We start from the raw sequence: 22046 nt of genomic DNA, 5'->3' as shown, positions 1-22046 counted from the left end.
TGCAAGGCTGCAGCAGTTCTTAACAAATCGCATAATTTCTGTACACATCTATAAATAAGTGTTTGTTTGGTCAAGTTCACGCCACTCGTGATAAGGAAAATTATGTAACCTAGAACATCCTTTTCTCCTTCTGAAAAAGTGTATTTCCGTTGTTTAATGTATTTTAAAGTTGAACAGGACTGAGAGGGCAGTGTCTAGTTCTGTACTGGAAGTTAATATTTCCTTAAGATTATTATCTCAGGGAGGGTTTACTCACAGTGCCATCATGACACAAGCATGGTCACCTTCTCATCTCCTGCTAAACATTTCTAGTATCTTCACAGCAAGATCTGCTTGTTTGTGCTGGCAGCATTTTAAGCCCCTGTGCATTTTCAGTCAATGCTTAATTAACTGGAGACAACATATAAGTGCTGCTTTGCCTTCTTTTTGAGACTTAAATCCATGGTAATTTTCCCAAACACTCTTACATTTTCGGATCTTTAGAGACCCAGCACTTATATCTATCAAAAATGGATGTACAAAATGCCCAGATAGTGTCGAATTTTCAAAATATTTTCAAGACAGTTAGATATTAAGATATAAATATATTTTGATATATTTTAATGTTTTATTTTTCATAAATCAAAAGATAATGCAACAAATCAGGACGAATCTAGAACAGGATTTATTATTTTCACACTGAAATTTCATGAGTCACAACTGGCTGTCAAACACATATTGAGCTACACATAACACATAATCTACTCATAAGATACATATCAGCTACACCTAAGTTACACATATGTATTTTCCCAGGCACTTATTGAGTCTAAATAGATGAACAACTTACGTTATTTCAGTAGTACACCCAAATGACAATAGTCATATACTGTTCATGTGTTACACTTGCTATAGTTTACTTCAATGATGTTTCTACGTCAGCTAGCAATGTCAAATGTAAATCAAATCAATCACCGAAACATCAGCGTCACCTTGAGTAAAAAGTATAAAATGTATGTATACCTGCATATGGGATACTGATAATTCACCATTGTTGATAATTCATTGTTGGATAGAAAATCAACATGATGTAATGTTTATTTTAATGAATAAAGGACTAATTTCTCTTGTAATAAACAAAGAAATAGATAATCTGTGATAGTAAACTTACAATCATCTTCTTCATTCGGCTGCTCCTGTTAGGGGTTGCCACAGCGGACCATCCGTTATCCGCATATTTGACTTGGCACAGGATAGATATGAAATAATCATAAAATATAATTTATGGAAGGGTGAAAAAAAAAAAACTGACACTCTTACATACATTGGGTCCCTAAAGACCCTATACACGTTTGTTACTTAAACCATTATATTAAAAAAATGTTTTGCAATTGTGACATTTTTTCATTTTTTTGTTTTTTGTTACACTATTTATAAGAGATAGATTGAGGAATACTTAAGAAATTTGGGCACAACTCCAAAAAAGGATTAGGTACAGGGGGTGGAATGAGGTCCCGGGTCTCTTAAGAGCCAAGGTATGCGTTTAAGGGTTAATAGACTGTAGTATTTAAGTAGTTGTATTAGGAAATGCAACATTATTTAACACACTGTACACATTTTTTTTCCTACATTTTAAAGGTGCACTGTCGATGTTGCATTAGTTTTGGATTTATAATGACACATAGCTACTGTATGTGGGAACAGCACAATGCAAAAGCAATAGTTTTTGTCTACCAATGCCACTGTAGAAATTTGCTATTGACAGTCAGCTATGGAGATAAAATGAGTCATATTTAGCAGGTCATTTGATCATGTGAAATAAACCCAGCTTTAGACTACTACTAGGACTGGAGTCTTTATGTCATGTACATAATTATACATGATTTAAACACATTTTTCCAGTACTATTACTATTAGTACAATTACAGTACAGATACTATTCATTTCTTTTGGGAAAATAGATTACTAAGTGCACCTTTAGGAAATGTTTTCAGTTTATTGGTTGACAAAGTGAAGTAATCTCCTATACTTTCATTCTTGGCGTACTCTGTGTATATCCACTATGACCCTGTTCTGCCCCTCCATCTCCTGTTTGGCCTTCCGAAGAAACAAACAGGACATCCTTTTTTCAAGTGTCATCCAGAGCCTCTGATTCACTATAAATTATATTTGCAGAGTGTTTATATATATTTATGTAACCTCAATTCTGTACTCATGACTTTATATCTGACACATTCACATAGTTAGAATTAATCTTGATCATATTTATTAACTGAGATGTATTTGATAATGACACCATATGAGAGCATTGAAGCATTTTAGTAATTTACATACGGCACATCCTGTAGTTTCAAAGAGAAAGAGAATCCCTATAGTCACAAATAGGCACACATCTGGAACCCTAATTATGACCTTTAGTAGTTGACATTCCTGAAATCATGCCTTATTACAGGAAAGACTTTGAAGAAGTTGCATCACTAATGATAATAGATTTTAGAGGTAAAGTGCATGATTTTTGTAAAGCTAAAATACTTTCCCCTATCTCAACTTAATGCACAACAAAAAATAAGCCATTCTTAGGTGGATTTCCCTGAAAAGTGTAAAAACTGTTTAACCAAATCAAAACATTTCTCTATTTGTTTGAGCATCCTGGCCAGTCTGACATAGCAATATTGGCTCAACCAATGGCTTGAGTTTGGGGTGGGGTTTGTTTGACCAATAGATCCTATTTACAGTAGCACCATCCTTGATTTTTGATGGGAATGAAAACGATGCTGTGAGGGATAGACTCTTCAATGACATGCACTGTATAAAGCTATCAAAAAGCTCCTATAGAACATGTAATTTTCCACAACTTTTGTTGTCTTGAATTTTTTGTCTACTTAAAAGTTTCTTGGAAAGATATTTTTTCAATGTTTCATTAGCAGAATGATCCAAAAGTCCTTTAAACAACTGTACAACCCATTAAAAAGACTCAACGTCTATCCCTGTCAGCCTCGTTGTCATTCCTGTCAAAAAGAAGGCACTACTGTGAATAAGGTCCATGGAACACATTGGAAGTTTGGGAAGCCTGTTTGAAATTAGTCATTATGTTGCTACGTATACTATTTGGTGCCACTTGGTTGTCACACTTCCACATTTTTGCGGGAAATGTGTTTTCTCCTTGACCTGACTTGCGATTTATGGCTGGCATGCTGAGTTGCAGAACCCCCAGGGAATGTGTTGGTGGAGAAAAGCAAAGTGCACAAGCCTGTAGGAGGCACAGCACAGCTGTAGACCATCGAGGTGTTAATGGCCACATCAACATGATGTTATGGGACTTTACAGCATCTGTGTTTTCCAATAAACCTGCTGTGTTGTTGAAGAATTTGGGAGGAAATTTTCATAAGCTGTGCATTTTCAATGCACTCTAACAATTCTAGAGAACTGAAGTGGCCTAACTAGTTTTACTTTCAAAGAGCAAATTTACTCTCTTTCATAGCTGATAACAGTGGTGTGTTCAGGGGCGTGTGAACAGAGGCAACAAAATACTGCAGTGAAAAGCTATATGAAGTGGTTATTAGACAGAGGTTTTGTGTGTAAATAATATGTTACATTGTTATAGGGTAGTTGACACATTAACTTTGCATGTCAGTGAATTTTTTTTAATCAACATCAAGATTTTTGGTTTGTTTTTTATAGTCATTGTATAACGAAAAGTCTATATATTAGGTACAACTGTACCACTGTACACACAACACTTTGAACTCCATTCACTCCTATTAAAACGCTTCTGAATGTGGGAGACTGAAAAATTTGCATCACGCTGTGCACAAAAGTTGAAGTTTGGTGAACTTTGACCTGCGAATTTGGATGAAGAGAAGACGATTGACCAATATATCGAAACGTTGATCAATATAAAGAATACATATTTCAAAGCTGCATGTTTTTATTGTTTCAGGAAAGTGAGTTGATGGTATATTTTAACATTCTGAAAATAATGCTATTTGTTATTAAAAAAAAATAAAAAAATTCACAAGCCCTAGAGCGTGACATCATATCCTGTCCATTGCGGTGTCTGAATTAATTTTGTGACGGTGGCTTTAATCGACTTTTTGTCTTCACCAGTTCCTTTTAAATGGTACTGCGGTATGACAAATTAATTTTTAAAAGTTAAAATATTCCATATTCCATAGTCTTTCAATTAATATGATCGTAAAAACTGCATGAATATTAATTATCAAAATGCTGCTTAAGGAATATTCCAGGTTCAATACAAGTTAAAATCAATCAACAGCATTTGTGGCATAATACTGATTACCACAAAAATTTATTTAAACTCATCCCTCATTTTCTATAAAAAAAAGCAAAAATCTGGGTTCCGGTGAGGCACTTATAATGGAAGTGAATGAGGCCAACCTGTACACATTAAAATGTTGTTTAAAAAGTATTCCCACAAAATGAAAACAATATGTGTTTTAACATGATTTTATTTTGATAAAATCACTTGCTAATATTTTCTGTGTAAAATTATATCAAATTGTACAACTTCGTTGCCATGACGACATAACACCGTAAACACTAAAATGACAGAAAAAACACAAATACACAAGTTTTAGCAGAAGATTTAATGTAAGTGCTTTTATAAAATTATATGCTTCACATTTCTGCCTTAAAACCCTCAAAAAATTGGCCCCATTCACTTCCATTGTGCTGTAAGTGCCTCACTGTATCCTTGATTTTTGCTTTTTTTTTTTTTAAAGAAAAGGAAAAATGAGTCTAAAGTAATTTTTGTGATAATCAATTTTATGCCACAAATGCTGCTTACTGAAATGAACTTTTACTGAACCCGGATTATTCCTTTAAAATAGTTTTAGATGGAGTGTAGCATGTCTCACCGTCGGACACATCGCCTTTCCAAAAGTATTTTTTGCCAACTACTGTATATTATTTCTATTATTACATATTATTATGTTTATAATAATGTATTAGTAGCGTTAGTGTCATTGTTGTATGAATTAACCACATTCCTGAATGGTTTGGAATGGGGATCATCTGTGTTCCTTGTGTAAACAACTGGTGGGGAAGGGTGAAGCAGTTCACTAGTACCTCAACCTCACTTTTTTCTGTGGTGAGATGGATGAGACAATTGTGTTTTGTGGATTTGCTTTGTTGTGATTGCCTGGTTCAGGTTACTGGTTAGGATTGGGAGATAGGGTGTCAGTTTAGTGAATGGAGGACAGCATTTTCTCACACTCCATTTTGTCTTGCTCGGTGGCAGGAGAATTGCCTGAGAACAGCCCTACCACCTAAAGAGCTCCTCTTTCGTTACAAGCAGTATTTTACTCAGATTTAACTGTTGCTGTTAAATGAAAGTGTTGGAAGTCCCCCTGGCCTTGCATGTCATTGACAGCTGAGGTTCCCATGCTTATTTATTGTAGTATGCATTGCTTAAAGGAATACAGAAGTGGAAGAGCTTCAAGACTTAGTTGATGTTTTGTAAGACAAGGGAATCCACCCATGGCCCAATATTATAGTCTGATTTACATATAATATGTGATGTCATTCCTCATGGTCATTTTGTTGAGTAATATTCCATTCATCTAAAAAATGTGACATGTTTTGAGGTATTTCCAAGGGTATTCACGGTTTTAGAGCTTTATTTTTCTCATATTTTTTCCAAAAATACCACGATTCTACATTGACATATTATAAGAAGGACTATTTAATAATCGTAATCAAATTAATAACTTTATATGCCGATTGACTAATCAAGTTAATCGCAATGAATTACACACACACACACACACACACACACACACACACACACACACACACACACACACACACACACACACATATATATGTATGTATGTATATGTATATATATATATATATATATATACATATATACATACATACATACACATATATATGATTTTGCTGATTTGCAAATATTGATAATATGAAACAAAAAGTGGCTTTAGAAGTCATTATATTGTTTGTTTTCATTCAGTATTTAATAGCCTATTACTGGCCTACAGTCAGCCACAATTAATTTGGGGCTGGGGCTGCACTGACAGAATGAAAGTGGTACTTCAAGCTTGAATTGCTCTGATGGTAAGAGAATTAATTATGACAGAAAATACGGGCAGGATCGGCTTGGATTAGATCTTCAGGGTTTTATTTTGAGCCCTTTTGAGATGACTTTGGCACATATAGCTTAGACCAGTCTCTCTCAGTAGGGTTTGCTTTTCAGATTGGATGTGCTGAAGATATTGCTGAGTAAAAATACAAAATATTGCATGTCTTGGGTTGAACTTAGTCCTCCTTGAAACTAAGGGGAGAAAAATGTGTATTTTGTCTGCACCAGACTTGATGTAATATTCAAATTCCTTGTGTTTAATGCAGTGAAACAGAGAGCTTTTTTTCAGTAAGGGGAAAAAAATGGTTGGAAAGTTTTAGTATTTTATTGTACAGAAGGGTTTCAACATAAAAAAAAAAAAATCCCAAAAGTGCCAAAAATATTTGGCAAAATGAGAGGAAAATGAAAAAGGAGCATGGTTCAGCAGACCCTTGAGTGAGTATCTCCCCAGTAAGAGCTATTGTCACAGCATCCACTTACTTCCAGGGTCAGTGTGCATTCCTCAGATCCTGCGTTGACGCTTGGTGCCTGGGGACCTATTAGCTGGAGCTCAGTAGCTGTATGGGGGAGACGGTCAGATGGGGTGTGTGTCTGGCGATCTGCTCCGGTCTAGTCGACTATGCTAACACATGCTAGATCCATTGAAAGGATATAAGATCCCTCTACAGACCTAGTACACCCCCACTTTCTGTACTACAGTACTGTTAGAACTCATAAAATGGAGCCAGGGAGTGCATTCTACCTGGTAACAAAGTAGTCAAAGTGCCGTTTAGCTCAGTTTGTAAACCACTCTTATTGACTTATAGGGTTTAAGTTATATTATAGGTTGTAAATTTGAGTGAGCTTAGGAAGAGTTTATATTGGATGTGTCCCAGCTTCTAGGCTCAGTACTGGGAGCAGAAGCCCCAGAGCTATGCATGGACGAAAAACGCATTTGTATTGTTTGTGTTTATAAATGTAGCTTAGAATTTTTGCTCAGATGAACTCCCTCTGTCCTCTCAGAGTGGACAGAGAGCCAGCCAAATAAGGCTGTAAAAATGTGTAGCCCTCTTTTAAACATGCCATAGCTGTGCCCATGGTGAAGACTAATATTTGACCACACCAATATGGGGAAGGAGAGCCTCAGTGTTTTTTGTCTGTCTCTTAAAGGGAAAGATCTCCCAAAAATGCAAATTCTGTCATCATTTACTCATTCTCATGTCATTCCAAACCTATATGACAACCTGGTCTCATAGCATTATATTACTACTATAACTACATTTTTGCTAAATTTTTATGTGGCTCGTTGTATGTATCATGGCAGTTTCTTGGTGAAGTGAACACTAGAGCCGCTACGAGAGTGACTTTTATTCACTTTCACACAAATCACAGATTATCAGTTCATAAACACTTACTTTTTGTTCTGTTCCTCACACAATGCTATCTTGTGACATGCAAACACTTTTACTGAAATTGCATGACTTGTTAGGTGATACATTTTAATGTTTGCATTACATAACCAACTACATTTACAAGCTTGTTTGAGTGCGATCAAATTGCATGATAGCTCAACTGAAAGAGCGTTGCACTTGAGATGCAAAGCACAAGGATATGAGTCCTGAAGAGCGTCTGTGTCGACATGTGTGCCGAATATGTCATAGAAGCATCCCAAAATAACGTGAAATTGGACATTTCACCTTGGAACTGCCGCGATACTCGTAATTTTGCAAAACTGTTCAGGCTGCATGCTGATATTTGTTCCTTGTTACACCAAAAAAAGAATCTTCTCATACATCTTTTCCATTCTACGGCAGTTCATAGTGACAAAAAAAAAAAAAAAAGGGACTATTAAAGCACCGTAAAATGAGTACATACAACTTGTGTGCTATATTACGTCATAGTCTACTGAATTTTGGTCTGTTCATCACACAAATCTATCATATGGTTTCAGAAGTCTTGGAATGTACACTCAAAAAAATGATTTTTTGATGCTTGTTCAATTTTCTTAATTAAAATGAACTAAAGCAACACAATTCTAGAACATTTAGTGAACTACACTCTGTAGTACGTCCAACCAGCATGTAGTTAGCATGCTAACATTCACTTTCACTAGTTTGTACATAAAGAAATAGAGATTTATTTGAGTTACATTGACACGTCTAATTTTGTTGGATTTACCCAATTCAACTAGGTTTTTTCTACACAAAGTGTTTGTGTTGAGATTACACAGTAATTTTAAGTGAAGAAAACTAATTTCAAACACGTCTCTGATTGAATCAATTTAGTCAAAAAGCTTTTCTTTTTTTTTTTAGTGATAGAGCTACTTAGATTTAGAGTTGTATGGACTACTTTTATGCTACTTTTGGAGCTTGTTTGGAGTAAATAATAAGAATATTCATTTTTAAAGTAATAATTCAATAATAGTTCAATAAAAAAAAGCTGTCCTCAAGATGTAACTGAGAAAGCACATTTTAGGTTCCTTTTTTTTTTTTACTTTATGTTGACCATCTGTCAGACCTGTGCTTTTCATCATGTGTAGTGTTTTTGTGAGCAGGGCTGTGCGTGACTCGTTCTCGCTTTCTCTCTTGTCTCCTGGGCTCTCCCCTTCTCTTCATTTTCTGCAATCTGATACCTAACAAGAACTCAAGCTACTGTTCTCTTTAGACACATCTTTCTCCCCCAAAATGTCTCATGCTTCTTACTCACTGCTTTATTTTAAGTTATTTACATCGGTATGTCTCATCACGTGCCTTTCCTCTGCTACATTTTTCTTCCTCTTTTTATTTCTGTCTTCATGACATTTTTCTCCCAGATTTATCAAGCATGTAAAAAATCATGTTCCCAGAAACTAAAATACACTGCTCTCATGAGTAATTTATTGCCTGAGCGTCAAATAGTGAGTGTTTATTCCTTAGTTTTTGAGTCACTGTTGTTAGTCACAGTCTATTGTTCAACATAATCGTATGGAAAACAACTAAACATGCCAGAAAAAGGGAATGGTTCTTTGTTGTGTCCACACAGTCACTCTTTCACAAACTATACTGGGATCAAACAGAAGCTCTTTTTGTCTCTGTCATGGGTAGCGTCACTCTATTTTGAAAGTGAAGAGCTTTAGGGAGTTGATTTTAAGTTTAATTTCCAAACTTGGAAATACAAACTTCCAAAAGTTCAGAATCAGAGTCAGATCAGAATGAGCTTCATTGCCAAGTATGCTTACACGTACAAGGAATTTTTTTTGGTGACAGAAGCTTCCAGGGCACAAACAATACAGCGACAAGACAGAGATAATAATAATAATAAAAAAGCCAATAGAAAATATATGTATATATAGAAATGCACAATAAGACAAATATATATATATATATATATATATATTTATATATACAAATACAAATCTGTAATATACAGTGCAAGGTACTACTTTTAAAAATAAAGGTATTTTCATCTCAGATGTGGGTCTCTTTTTTAACTAATAATGAAAAAAAAAATTGACTTTTGTTAAAAACGTCAAATGAGATTAGTAAAATTAGATTAGGGGCTGCCAGTAAGGCAAACTAATTACTGCAGCAGAGTAGCCAGAAGGTCCTTTTGGGTACAAGTAGAATGTCCTCTATGTTTTTTTACATGACCACCTTTGTGTGTTGTAGAAAGTTTGAAGAATGTGTGGGATATATGTTGTATGCCAAAATAAAGTGCCCTCCCTTTTCGGGACAGGACACAAAGTGCTGTCTTCTAATTGAGATCATGCCGTCCCAGTGGTTAGGACTGAATTCAGGATTTTGCAATTTCAGACTGCTGTATTCAGAGCGTGGCCTGGAGAGGACAGCATAGTATTCTCATTCAGCTCTACAACTATCTAAATCTTTCTTGTCTATTCTTTGATCTTACTTCAGTGAGTTTTACCATTAAGGGTTTCTCCACTGAGTAATAGACACTTTGGTAGCTGTATGTGTTGTTCACAATGCAAGTTTCATTTCACTCACTGCATCCTTTTTTTTCCCCTCCAGAGATTAAGCTAATAATATCTGTACAGGAAGCTCTTGGGCCTTGAGAAAAAGCCCTAGGGTAAATACTGCCAAACTGAATTAGAAAAGTGAATCTTTAACTTATCTAGTTAGATGTCTACGGGTCATTCCTCATGTAACTACATTTCTGGACCTGAAAACAAAGAAACCTACTTTTCAGAGAATCATTATAAAGGCCCCTCTTTGCTCTTTGCAGTCTCTGTTATCACAGATGTGGGATCAGACCCTGAATCAACATGTGAACCTCACTGTGTTCTAAGTGCCCTAATTACATATAAGTCCAACAAATGGCCACCAGGCTGTCTTGGCAACCTAGCAACAGACATATGGCCAGATGCAACCTCTGAATCCTATTTTGAAGCCTCCCAGAGGAAAAGCTTTATTGCTCAGAGGTTGCTATTTCAAAAATCAGGAGACTTAACATAGATCTTTTAGTATTAGCTGTCTCCAACGTTTCTTCTAAAATTCCTTATGATGAATAAAAATAGAAATGAATGAGACAATTAATGACATGCAATAAAAGGGTAGGGATATAAAATGAACATGGATAGAATAGCTCAGATAATTTAGAAACTCAAGAAATGAGTTCATTTCATTGAAATCTTTTTATTGCACTATGTTATCTTGACTAATTTGAGCACAGTTTGTGACATTGTTGAGATCTCTTCTGGAACTTCAAAGGAGACTTATGCAAGATTAAAAGTCTAAGAAACAGGTGCTAAAAGTCTCTGTTTGCTCTCTATTTAGTCTCATTGCAGTCTAGGAGGAATGTTAATGAGATCTCATTTGTGATATTACTTCCCTGTGAGCTTTGATCTACAAGCATTTTGTCATTGGCGTTTCCATATTAATGTACAATTAATATATTATTAATTGGGGTTGGGAGGGTTACATTTCAAATGTAATCCATTACAAATACTGATTAATTAGTAAAACATGTAATCAGTAACTTAATCCAATTACTAAATTAAGAAAGTAATATAACCCGATTACTTTAAATTACTTTTGGATTACCTGAAGTTTACATATGTGAATAAAGTTAACAGAAAAGCAATATGATCTCAAACTCATGCCTTCTGGATGCAAACAAAATGTCTGATTAATGTTATGAGTTATGTAGCTATTATTATATATAAGAAAAAAACATGAAAACAAGGACACTGCCTCCTTAGTAGAAAGAACAAAATATATTAAAATGCAGAACAACTCAGGTGAGTCCTCCTAATCTAGAAAATTTGCTCATCAAGCAAATACAGTTAGAACGGATGCACTGAATTATGTCTTGGTGATTATTACACAAAATCTGATATACCTCAGATTCAAAAAGCAAAGTTTATTCTGCCAAGTATTGCAGTTGGTGTGTAGATAAATTGGCACCATTCATTAACTTCCAAATGCAACTGGTACAGTAGATCACAGGCTACAGTATCTTCATCTTCATTATTATTATTATTTATGCAATAACTCTAGTGTCAACATCACCAGCTATCGTTTATGGGTAATTCTATGTTTATGTTTGAGGAGGATTTTAATAATAATAATAATAAAGATTCTAGTTTTAAAGAATAAATTGAAATAAATGTAAAACTTTTTTGTGTGTCTTTAAAGCTGAAGTATGTAATTTCTGCGACACTAGCACCACCAAAAGGAATTGCAAAAATAAACAATGTTTTCAAGACAACTTTCTGAATACGCCCCCCATATGCCATTGGTCAAACAAAGAAATAGTTCTGCCCCCAAGTAACCATTGTAACTTGTTGGGGCGGGTCTAAGTGCTCAAAATTAACCAATGAATGGCTTAATAATAGTTGTCTGCATATTTAGCTGGGATAGGAGAAAGTATTTTAACAGAAAAAGTTACACACTTCAGCTTTAATTACTTATATCTACTTTCCATGAGTTTTGAAATGTTACATTTGACAGAATTTCTTCCTCACCCAGACTTTTGAACTGCTCTCAACAATAAATGTAAAATTAGTATCAAAACTGATAAATGGTCCACTGCAATTTTTTTTTTTTTTTGGGGGGGTGGATTTGTCCCCTTTTTCACCCAATTTGGAATGCCCAATTCCCAGTGTGCTTTTTAAGTCCTCCTGGTCACGTAGTGATTCGCCTCAGTCCGGGTGGCGGAGGACGAATCTCAGTTGCCTCTGCGTCTGAGATCGTAAACCCATGCATCTTATCACGTGGCTTGTTGAGTGTGTTGCCACAGAGACAGCATGTGTGGAGGCTTCACGCCATCCACCGTGGCATCCGTGCTCAACTCACCATATGCCCCACCGAGAGCGAACCACATTATAGCGACCATGAGGAGGTTGCCCCATGTGACTCTACCCTCCCTAGCAACCAGGCCAATTTGGTTGCTTAGGAGACCTGGCTGGAGTCACAGCACGCCCTGGGATTCGAACTAGCGAACTCCAGGAGGTGGTAGCCAGCATATTTTACCACTGAGCTACCCAGGCCCCCATTGCAATTTTTTTTTACCTAAGAACTTAAAGCTACACTATAACTTTTTTTGTTAAAAATAACAAAATGTCATTAATGAGAGAGTGCAACAAAAATCCATCTTCCAAACCATGTCTTTACCCAAATACACTTTGATACACCTATAATAATAATTTGTATTATGAATATTTTAGAGCTGTTGGGACGGATTTCGTGGGAAATTGCATACATACGTCATTCGCCCGTGCGTGTTGACGTCATATCCGTACACAGAGAAAAATAAGATCCGGCTACTGTAGTGCGCATGTGGGAGTAGCTGAAGCTGAAAGTTTGTTGTCGCAACTAACGAGAAAAATTGACCATGGATCATTCAAAACAGCAAACCTCCAGGGAATCACTTTGTAAAAACAAAGAAACCCTGAACAGAGCAGTCTACAAGCAAATAGGGAAAGCGACAGAGTCCGTAATAAAACTCGAATCAACATCGGCTTGGCTTTTCAGAGGTGGCGACAATTCCGAGATCTGAAAGAATTTAAAAGCAACCCAGAGATGGCTTTTTTCTTACTCAACAGGTAAGATATTTTATTGATATGATTTGTGTATAATTGTGTAGTCACACACACGTCTCTGTGTGTGTGTGTGTGTGTGTGTGAAATACAATAATTATACTCACTTGCTAGCACACTTGTGTATATTTTCTTTGTAACTGCAATCATTTATATAAATAAATCCTTTAGTCCTAGGCTTGCCAAGGACATGTGAGTCTTGAAATGATGTTGACCACTGGTTGGTAACAATGACAATCTATAAATTAGTTACTACCATGTTCTTTTTGGCCAGAATATCCTGCAGTTCTAAAAACGTTACATTGTTTGACCTCATCAGACTAGCAATCGTTATGTCTAATGTTAACAAACGTTGTCTAACTTTTGTAATGTAATTTATTTCAAAACATCAATGTTTCCAAGAAGTCAAAACAACAGCATAAGATATGGCACTTATCTGCTCAGATGACATGTTTTCGGATATCCGTCTTTTCCTTTCTTTCATTATTTATTTGTCCATTTGCTGTGATAAGATGTCCTGTATTCATGTGTACACCGGTGCCTCAAACCACATTCATCCACGCAGAGGAGCAGAGCCGAAGCACAACCGAAACAATGTTCTTCCGCAAGACACGTGCAGTTTTATTTTTTAACCGCTAGAGGGCCAAAAGTTACATAGGGTACAATTTGGATTTTTTTAAAAATGAAAAAAATGTATTTGGTCCCTACTCCCTATTGCTGTTGTCATTACATCACGAAAGCATTTCTGAGAACAACTTTAGAGTTTCAGCTGAAATTATGATGGTAATGAGAAGTGAGTGAAGTTTCAAGAGTAGGTGTACCATGTACAGGAATATGGGAATATTTCTCCACTTCAACATGGAACATGTTCCTGTCTACTGTACCATCAATGATGCACAATTAGTATCACAGTACTGGCAGCTATTCCTACTTCCGCTAAATGATCCATGGACTCTCGGACAGCAAAAAGTGATTTTAGCTAATCTAGCTAATGTGTTTTCTGTGTGGGTCTTACCTTCAAATGCCTCTTTAAATTATATGTCAGGCCCTTGGAAAATAACATCTTCACAGCTGGAAGGCATAAAATGCACTGAACTGTAAAGTTGTTTCCTTTTCTCCTTTGAAGAGGCAATAATGTAGAAATTTCCAAAACATTTATACATTTTCTCATTGCAATGAAACAGCCCTTCTAATGTTTTTACCTTGTTTGCCTCGAGAGCACAGTGGTGATGTGAGACAGGTGTTATTTGGCGCTACTTAAGTGGAGCTGCTGACTCGATCACGAGAGAGAACCAGAAGAGATGTCGAGTGCATCTGAACCACTCTAAAGCAAGCAGTGGTCTGTATCATTTTATATCAGGAGGATCTTTTGTTTCTTTTGGTATAAATTTAAAAAAATATTTCTGCTAGTAATCCCAATTTTTTTAACCAAATGTAACAGTAATCTGATTACATTGTTTTTATGTAACTTTAAAGGATTACAGTCACACATTTTTTGTACCCTGATTAGAGGACACAGCTAAAAGTATTCTGTTACTCCCAAAGCCTGTTGTTAATATAGTTAATATTTACTCAGCAACTTGATGCTTCTGTATTGACTCGGCACGGATGGTGGTATTTTTGTAGGCTTCTCTGTTCTTTCTTCTGAAAGAACAATGGACAGTACATGTATGAGGTTTGTTGTGTGAAATGTTTGGAAGCTGTGAGCTCATCAGAAAGAGCTGCCGTTTACGTCACTTATACAATGCTAACAAGTGTAAGAGGCGCCCACTTCGTCTTTGACATTTGAATTGGGGCAAAAGGGAGATAGAGAGAAGGAGCAGTAAGTGAGAGACTATCATCCTTTAAGTTTAACAAAGAAATGTATAATGTCTGCATTACTAGGATCACCAAAGATCATTCCAAAAATAATGACGAGTTTTCCAAACACTCCCCCGTCTCTCATTGGTCAAACAAACATATAGTCCTGCCCCAAACTCCTGCCATTGGTTGAGACAATGTTGCTATGTTGAGATGATTGGAATGCTGAAACAAACAGAGCAATGATTTGATAGCACCACAGAGCCACAGCGTTACACTTGTAACAAATATGGCCTACTAAATTTAATAAACCAAATGTCACTCTAAAGTTTGGAAAACTCTTAACTGTGTTTCAGATACACGAGCAAATAAATGCTACTCTTTTTGAAAAAATAAATAAATTAGCATTTTGCAATATTACAAAATACAAAACTTATCTGAAGGTCCAGCAAAGAAGAAAGAGATAGTGTCATGGTCCTGTCACTCTGTCAGTCTGGGTTTTTGACTGACAGGACCGTGGCATTATCGTCCCATGTCTGTCTTGTGTTCCTTTGTTTGTCTTTGTGTGAGTGTGTGGTTTCAGTTGTATTCCCTGCCGTGCGCTCTTCGGTCCATCTTGTTTCATGTCGGGAGAACGGTGTCTGGATCCTGACTTCCTGTCTGGTTCGGTTTCGGTCTGTGTCAGGATCTGGACACTCGTGCTCCATGTCTGTCTGTTATTGACGTGGGTGCATCGCACTTATGTCATCTTGGCAGCATGCACTCACGTCAATAGTTTGTTTATCTCGCAAACACGGGAGTGCCTCGCATTGCGCTCGTGTTGCGTTGTGCGCCCAGTCGCGAGCTGTCTTCACGTTGTGCTGAGGTTTGGTCACTTCAGTCTAAAGTATTGGGTGTGTGTGTGGCCGAACTCTCGCACAGGTGTCCTGTCTTGTTTTTGTCGCCTGTTGCGTGCATCGCGTGGCGTTTGCCTCGCAATGTACGCTCAGGTTTCGTTTAGTATGAGAATGTGTGGCATCACTTTGTTTGGAGTTGCTACGCAATCTCTCGTCTTGTTTGTCAGTTGGCAAGGGCGTATCTTGTCTTGGCGATGTGCGCTCATGCCATTCGGGTGTTTTGTTGTCTTTTGAGAGCACATGGCTTTGTTTTGTTTCTGTATCACCACGTGTCTCTCTGTCTTACGTCATACCCCGCTTCCTTGTTTGCTTATTAGTAGTTCATTTGCCTCACCTGTCCTCTGTTAACCCGTTTGATTTCTCTCCCTATTTTAGTCTCCTCGTGTTTGCTATACAGCACCAGTTCGTCTTGTTTCCAGTCTTGTGTGATTCAGTCGGTCTTGTGTGTCTCCAGTTGGTCTTGTTGGTCAGTTCATGTCGGTTCCAGTTTATGTTATTCCCTGTTCCTGTTTTGGTCCGGATGGTCCTGGTGTCCTGTTTTCCCTACCCCAGCCTGGATTACCTTTTTCCCCTTTGGGGTAGTTTATGTTTGTTTTTCCCCCTTGTGGGAGTTTTGGTTTGTTTTTTTATTTATTTTGTATTAATAAATTCCCTTTGAACTCTGCTTTTGGGTCCTGCCTCTGACATTTTCTGACAGATAGTCCATAAGCCAGTAGTCCAAATGATAAATGGAATTATCCTTGAGAGAACAGTCCACAGAGTTCACAATTCGAAATATTTCCCCAAAGCAAAAAACAAAACAAAACCTTTCTTCTCTTGGATATCCATCCAAAAAAGAGAAAAGAATGATCTGGCATCAGGTAATCCTCCAGATACTCAGAGTTTTATTTCCAGCATGTGCTCTTTGTGTGAGCTGCTGTGCTCTTCTCCTAGCTTGCCCCTTGCTAACTCCATTAGGCCCTCCTTTTTCAGGTGGATCCACTGTCAAAATAAAAGTCATTCTTTCACTCTACAGGAAGTCTGTACAACATAAAAGTTCCAGGTGTTTCCCAAATCAAATAACCAACACCCAATATAAATTACCGCAAAAATATAATGACATGTCAACCCAACTCAACAGATTTACCAGTTTGTGACAAATAGTGAACTTAAATTAGGACTTAAAAGCACACACTAAATTACACATATACACATTTTCAACAGCAATTTACCTTTTTCTAATTTTTTTCTTTTTTGTAAAATAACTGTATGTGTATGAGTGTATGTGTATGATTATGGTCCTTATGTGGCAGTGTCACACTTTTGGGGGAATCAACCTACAAATGGCTTACTTATAGAGTAGTTGTCTCTGCATTTTAATCTGGGAGTTATAGAAAGTATTTTAGCTTTGAAAAAAATTGCACAACCATTGAAATGTTAAAATGTCGACTAACATATGAGTATTTGGTGTGTAAAATCTATACACTCTTTCATAGAAAGGGGTTTGGAAGGAAAAAATAGGGTTATAGAAAAGATGAAGTGGGATTATTTATAGCCGTATTCATTACTATTATAAACAGGACACATTCCTTCTATTACTGTGGACATCTGGAATGCACAATGTTGGTCACAACTGAAAAAAAAAAAAAAAAAAAACATTTGAAGGGGAATTGTGGGAGGGACTGCCAGTGATACAGATCCTCTCAGACATTCTCCAGCAAGCCCGGCTCCACAATCATGAATTTAGCCCACCTTGAGAACTCCACCTACACCCACCCCTCCAACTGTTCGGCCCACCCGGAGGGTCCTATGGCCCACCTTACATCTTAGAGCTGGAGCCAGGCCAGTTCTCTAGGGCCTCTTTTTACACATTGTCATTTGTGCTTAAATTCTGTTAGCTTGCCTTTTTCAGACATTACAAACCCTAGTCATCATCATTGGGATGTCGGCCAGTCGAATGTGGTTTCAAACAAAACAAATTTACTACATGGTTGAATTGGCTTGTCGGCTGATTCTGTCTGCAGTTGTGTTAAGTACTGGAAGCTGAACTATTTGAGGATCAGACACCTAATCATGACTAAACTTCATCCAAACTTTTTTACATACTGCATCCATCACTAGTCTTTCCCAGACGTGTCCTTGTAGATGACTCATATGTGCTTGTGGAAAGAAGAATTCTCTGTACAGTGGAAACTGTATAAAACACATTCTCTCTCACACATACCCACAGCTTTCTATTTCCTCAAATTATGCAGTCCATACCACTGAAAGATTTTCTGTTTATAATGAAGCGATCATGTCATTTCACTGAGATACAGTAGGGAAATGCTTCTATTTTGTACTTTTCTAATTTAAAACACATTATTTTCATTACAAATTAGATAATAAGCATAACAATTGAAGTAAAAAGTTGAAATGACCGCAGCCACATCTTCACTAATTCATTTTCGGATGAAAACTCAGTTTTCCGTTTCCTTATGTCATCGTTTTCCAAAGTATACGGTATCGTATACTGAGAGCGTTTACGATGGAGGATGAAAGGGGTAAACTTAGCAAAATCAATGCACTTTCAACTAAAATGTATTAGTGTGGACATATCCTCAGACTTTTGAACCCAATGTATGTTGGTTTGGCCATGAAGCTGTTGTGTTTTGGGTGGATGAATCACTCTGGCATGGGTGCATGGATGTAGGTGATAGACAGAGGCTCAGGGTGGGTGTTGATATGGGAGTGAATAGCATCTTCAGAGCAAACACCTCATCCATCTTCAAAGGGAAGCCCACTGAGAGGTCTGTTACATGCTGTGACAATCTGGCTCAATGCCCCTTATCTGCCCCTTGCGATCTCTTCTGTAATCATAGCACAGAGTCTCAGGTTAATGAAGGTACATGCAGTGTTTGTTGAAGGGAGAGAGTTGACAGTTTACACCCTGAACATGAACAGATCTACTGCCTCAGTGTGTGTTCCACCATTAAATAGATTTAGAAGACAAATCGCCTGCTGATCTGTTTGTAGTGCAAACGTGCTGATCAAATGAAAATCATTAAGGGTAAACTTACTACGATGACATGTCTAAGAAATAGCAGAATAACAATGGTTTATATATTGTTAGAACAGTTGCATTGTTATGATCATGTGGATTTATATGAGAATCGTGTTTTAAGAGGTGCTTTTTAGTGGTGCTTGCAAATGCAAGAATCTCTTTTTCTAATGCTCATATTTAGAATTAGGGATTAAAAAAAAAATCTAACCTGCATAAAGGGCCGTTCACACTGAACGCTCTCAGTAGCGCTTCATATCTAAGATGCTGTTTCTGGTAAAAAGGAATGTCATCTTTTGAAAACATACCTTGAGACACTGGCATTCAGTTATATGTTGAGCTGTGTCTAGCTTTTTTAGTGCAAGAACACGTTTGGTCTGTTGTGCAACTTGCTGAGGTGAGGTTGAGGTGCTGTTACTTTTCTAAGCCTGGCGCACACTACATGACTCAAGCTCGTCTCCTTTGATGTTTTGAGTCAACTTGATATCAGCTTGATATCTAGACATCTTGTCGTCGGGTGTGTGCACTGTCCCGACAAGCGAGAGACCGACAGTGAGCAACAGCCAATGAAGTACAATGACATTTTTATCCTTTGCAAATAAGCGCAAAAATGGGTGCGAGTTGTTCTTTCATGTAAAATAAACTGCCAGAGTTTGTGAATGAATTTCATTTTCACAATTTTAAGATCCGTTTTGGGCAACTGTAACATGGTCCAAACTGTTTTGAGATTTGTCTACTTCAAACACACTCAGACATTGGGCTCATAGTGTCACAGCAGCAGAGCGGCGCCTAATTAAAGAAGAGTTTAAACTTTGCCGATTACGTGCAAATTTAAAGGGAAATAGCTGTCCGATCTGAAAATTTAAAAAAGCAAATCTATGTATGAATGCATTCTTCAGTGTGTCTGAAATATACATGCAGGGACACAGATATGAGAACCACGCACATTAGAAGCTCAGTTACAGCTACTGCACTAAAATAATTCAGAATTCTGCTCTAAACGTCATATTTGCGCTATGAAATGCAAGTATAATTAAGAGAAACTGCGCCAGTTTTTAGCGCTTTCTTTTTCTTCTTTAATTGTTTTGTACTTTATTATCATTCAGTAATACAGAGATGTAATGACTGATGTATGTCCTCATGAAATCAGAGACTCTGCCCTCGAAAACAGAAGTGGTCACAAAAGAAGAACATTTGTAACAGCGGTGGTGGAAAGAGTACTGCTCTCCTTCTTTTTTACTTAAAGTACTGCTACTGAAGAAATAACTCGCTTGAGTACAAGTAGAAGTACTGAGAAATATTATGACTCAAGTAAGAGTAAATAAGTAGTTTGCTGAAAAACTACTCAAGTAATTACAAGTTATTTATGAAAATTATATTAGATATAGTATATACGCTTCCATTTTTAGAACACAAAGACATTTTTGTTCTTGAAAGAAATTGATGCTTCCTTTCACCACGTGCCCCACCGAGAGCGAGAACCACATTATGGCGACCACGAGGAGGTTAACCCAACGTGACTCTACCCACCCTAGCAACCGGGCCAATTGGTTGCTTAGGAAGCCTGACTAGATCACCAATAAAGTCTTAATTAACATGATGGTTATTTAACATATTGAGATATTAATATTAAGTAAATTGTAGCATTTGGTTACATTATGTTTGTGATTTCTCATACATTCTTTATATAACATCCATCCCTTGCACACTTTTGGCTTTTCAGACAGATAAACAGCAGCACTGAGCAGGGAAGTACAGTACAGCACCGTGAGCGAGAGTGTTACCCACTAGGACAGTTTACGGAAATTAACGTGGGAGTATAATACCGAACTGATGCGGATTGACAGAAGCGGAGAGCCCGTCAATGCGCGCAGTGGTACGAGGAACCGGACGGCATTAAAAAAATTATGTTCAGTGAAAAGTCAAAAGAATATCGCAATGTATGTAACTATACAAACTATATCAGATATTATTAATAAAACATGGGAACTTATTGCATGGACATATTTATGTTAATTTCGGTAGCATTTTTCCCCATTCATTTCCGACACTATTGGCATTGTATCTTCTAAGGTAAATCTAAACTACATTGTGTTAATGTTTGACACAGTAGAAACATTGCCTACCTTAAAAACAAGTGAAGTTTGATCAATGGTTAAACATGTTCAGACAGTTCCCTTGTACCTGAATGAACGGCTCCTTTCCAGAATAAAATGAATATGCAGAAAATCACAGTATTACAGTTCTTGTAGTGACAGGGCAGAAAGTCTTGAAGAAGCTAGAGAAGAGAGGACACCGGTGGCAGTTTATGCAAGCTGCTGTGCTCATGATGCTGTGCCCTGCGGGCTTCTGTCGTGCCGCACACAGCGCATTTTAGTTTATTAACAGATTTAGAGTTTATAACATGCCGATTTCTTCTTTCCAAAAATTTTTTTGTTCTTTGTAATTTTGGTGAAAATTAAGTGTGGCAAAGCTGAATACTTTTTAATTAACTCAAGTAAAAGTACTATTATTTATTTATACTTAAAAAAAGTAGAAAAATGAAAAATGTGCTCAAGTTCTGCAACGAGAGTAGTTGTAATTCGTTACTTTCCACCTCTGTGAACCAGTAATGTGTCTCGCTTGTACACTTGTGATCAGATCACCCAAAACACATCTTGATACCAGTGTACACATGGCCTCAGTTGGAGAGAAATTGCCGTGTAGTTGATATACCCAGTCTACAATCAGTCGTGTAGTGTGCACAACAGAACGATGGAAAACAAGACTGTGAGTCACAGGGTGCCAACTACAAGTTGTGCAGTGTACGCTTGGCTTACACTATCAATCAGACTTACAATTTTCTCCTGATTAACGATTAAATTGCCACAAAAATAAAAAAAAATTAAAAAAAATTAAAAAAAAAATCCCTGTGAAATTATATATAAAGACTTACATTTAAGGACAGATCTGAGCCATATAAAGAAGCCAGAATATCACAGAGACTTGAGCTCCATTGGGCTGGGCCAGTAAGCAACATCCTAGCAACCACCTATAACAGTGCTTCTCAACTTTTTTACTCCAAGGCCCACCACTGCCTAAGACGATATTTGAAGGCCCCCTCGCCCGAAACTAGACGTGTCTGATTAAAATAATTATTCATGGATAATTTTTGATTCTAGAAGTTTCAGAAAGAGTCTGTTTATAATTTGTAGACATACATCTTAAAGTATT

At 37.0% G+C, this 22046-nt stretch overlaps 1 protein-coding gene across 6 annotated transcripts in view; it reads left to right on the top strand.

Moving 5' to 3' along the window:
- LOC127419598 (formin-like protein 3) overlaps positions 1 to 22046 on the top strand; it is an 87086-nt gene that overhangs the window by 10122 nt on the left and 54918 nt on the right. The window lies entirely within an intron of this gene.

The sequence above is a fragment of the Myxocyprinus asiaticus genome, chromosome 29 (assembly GCF_019703515.2).
Source record: "Myxocyprinus asiaticus isolate MX2 ecotype Aquarium Trade chromosome 29, UBuf_Myxa_2, whole genome shotgun sequence".
Lineage (NCBI taxonomy): Eukaryota > Metazoa > Chordata > Actinopteri > Cypriniformes > Catostomidae > Myxocyprinus > Myxocyprinus asiaticus.
Note: the sequence above shows the minus strand (reverse complement) of the source record. Positions and strands in the feature narration are given on the sequence as shown.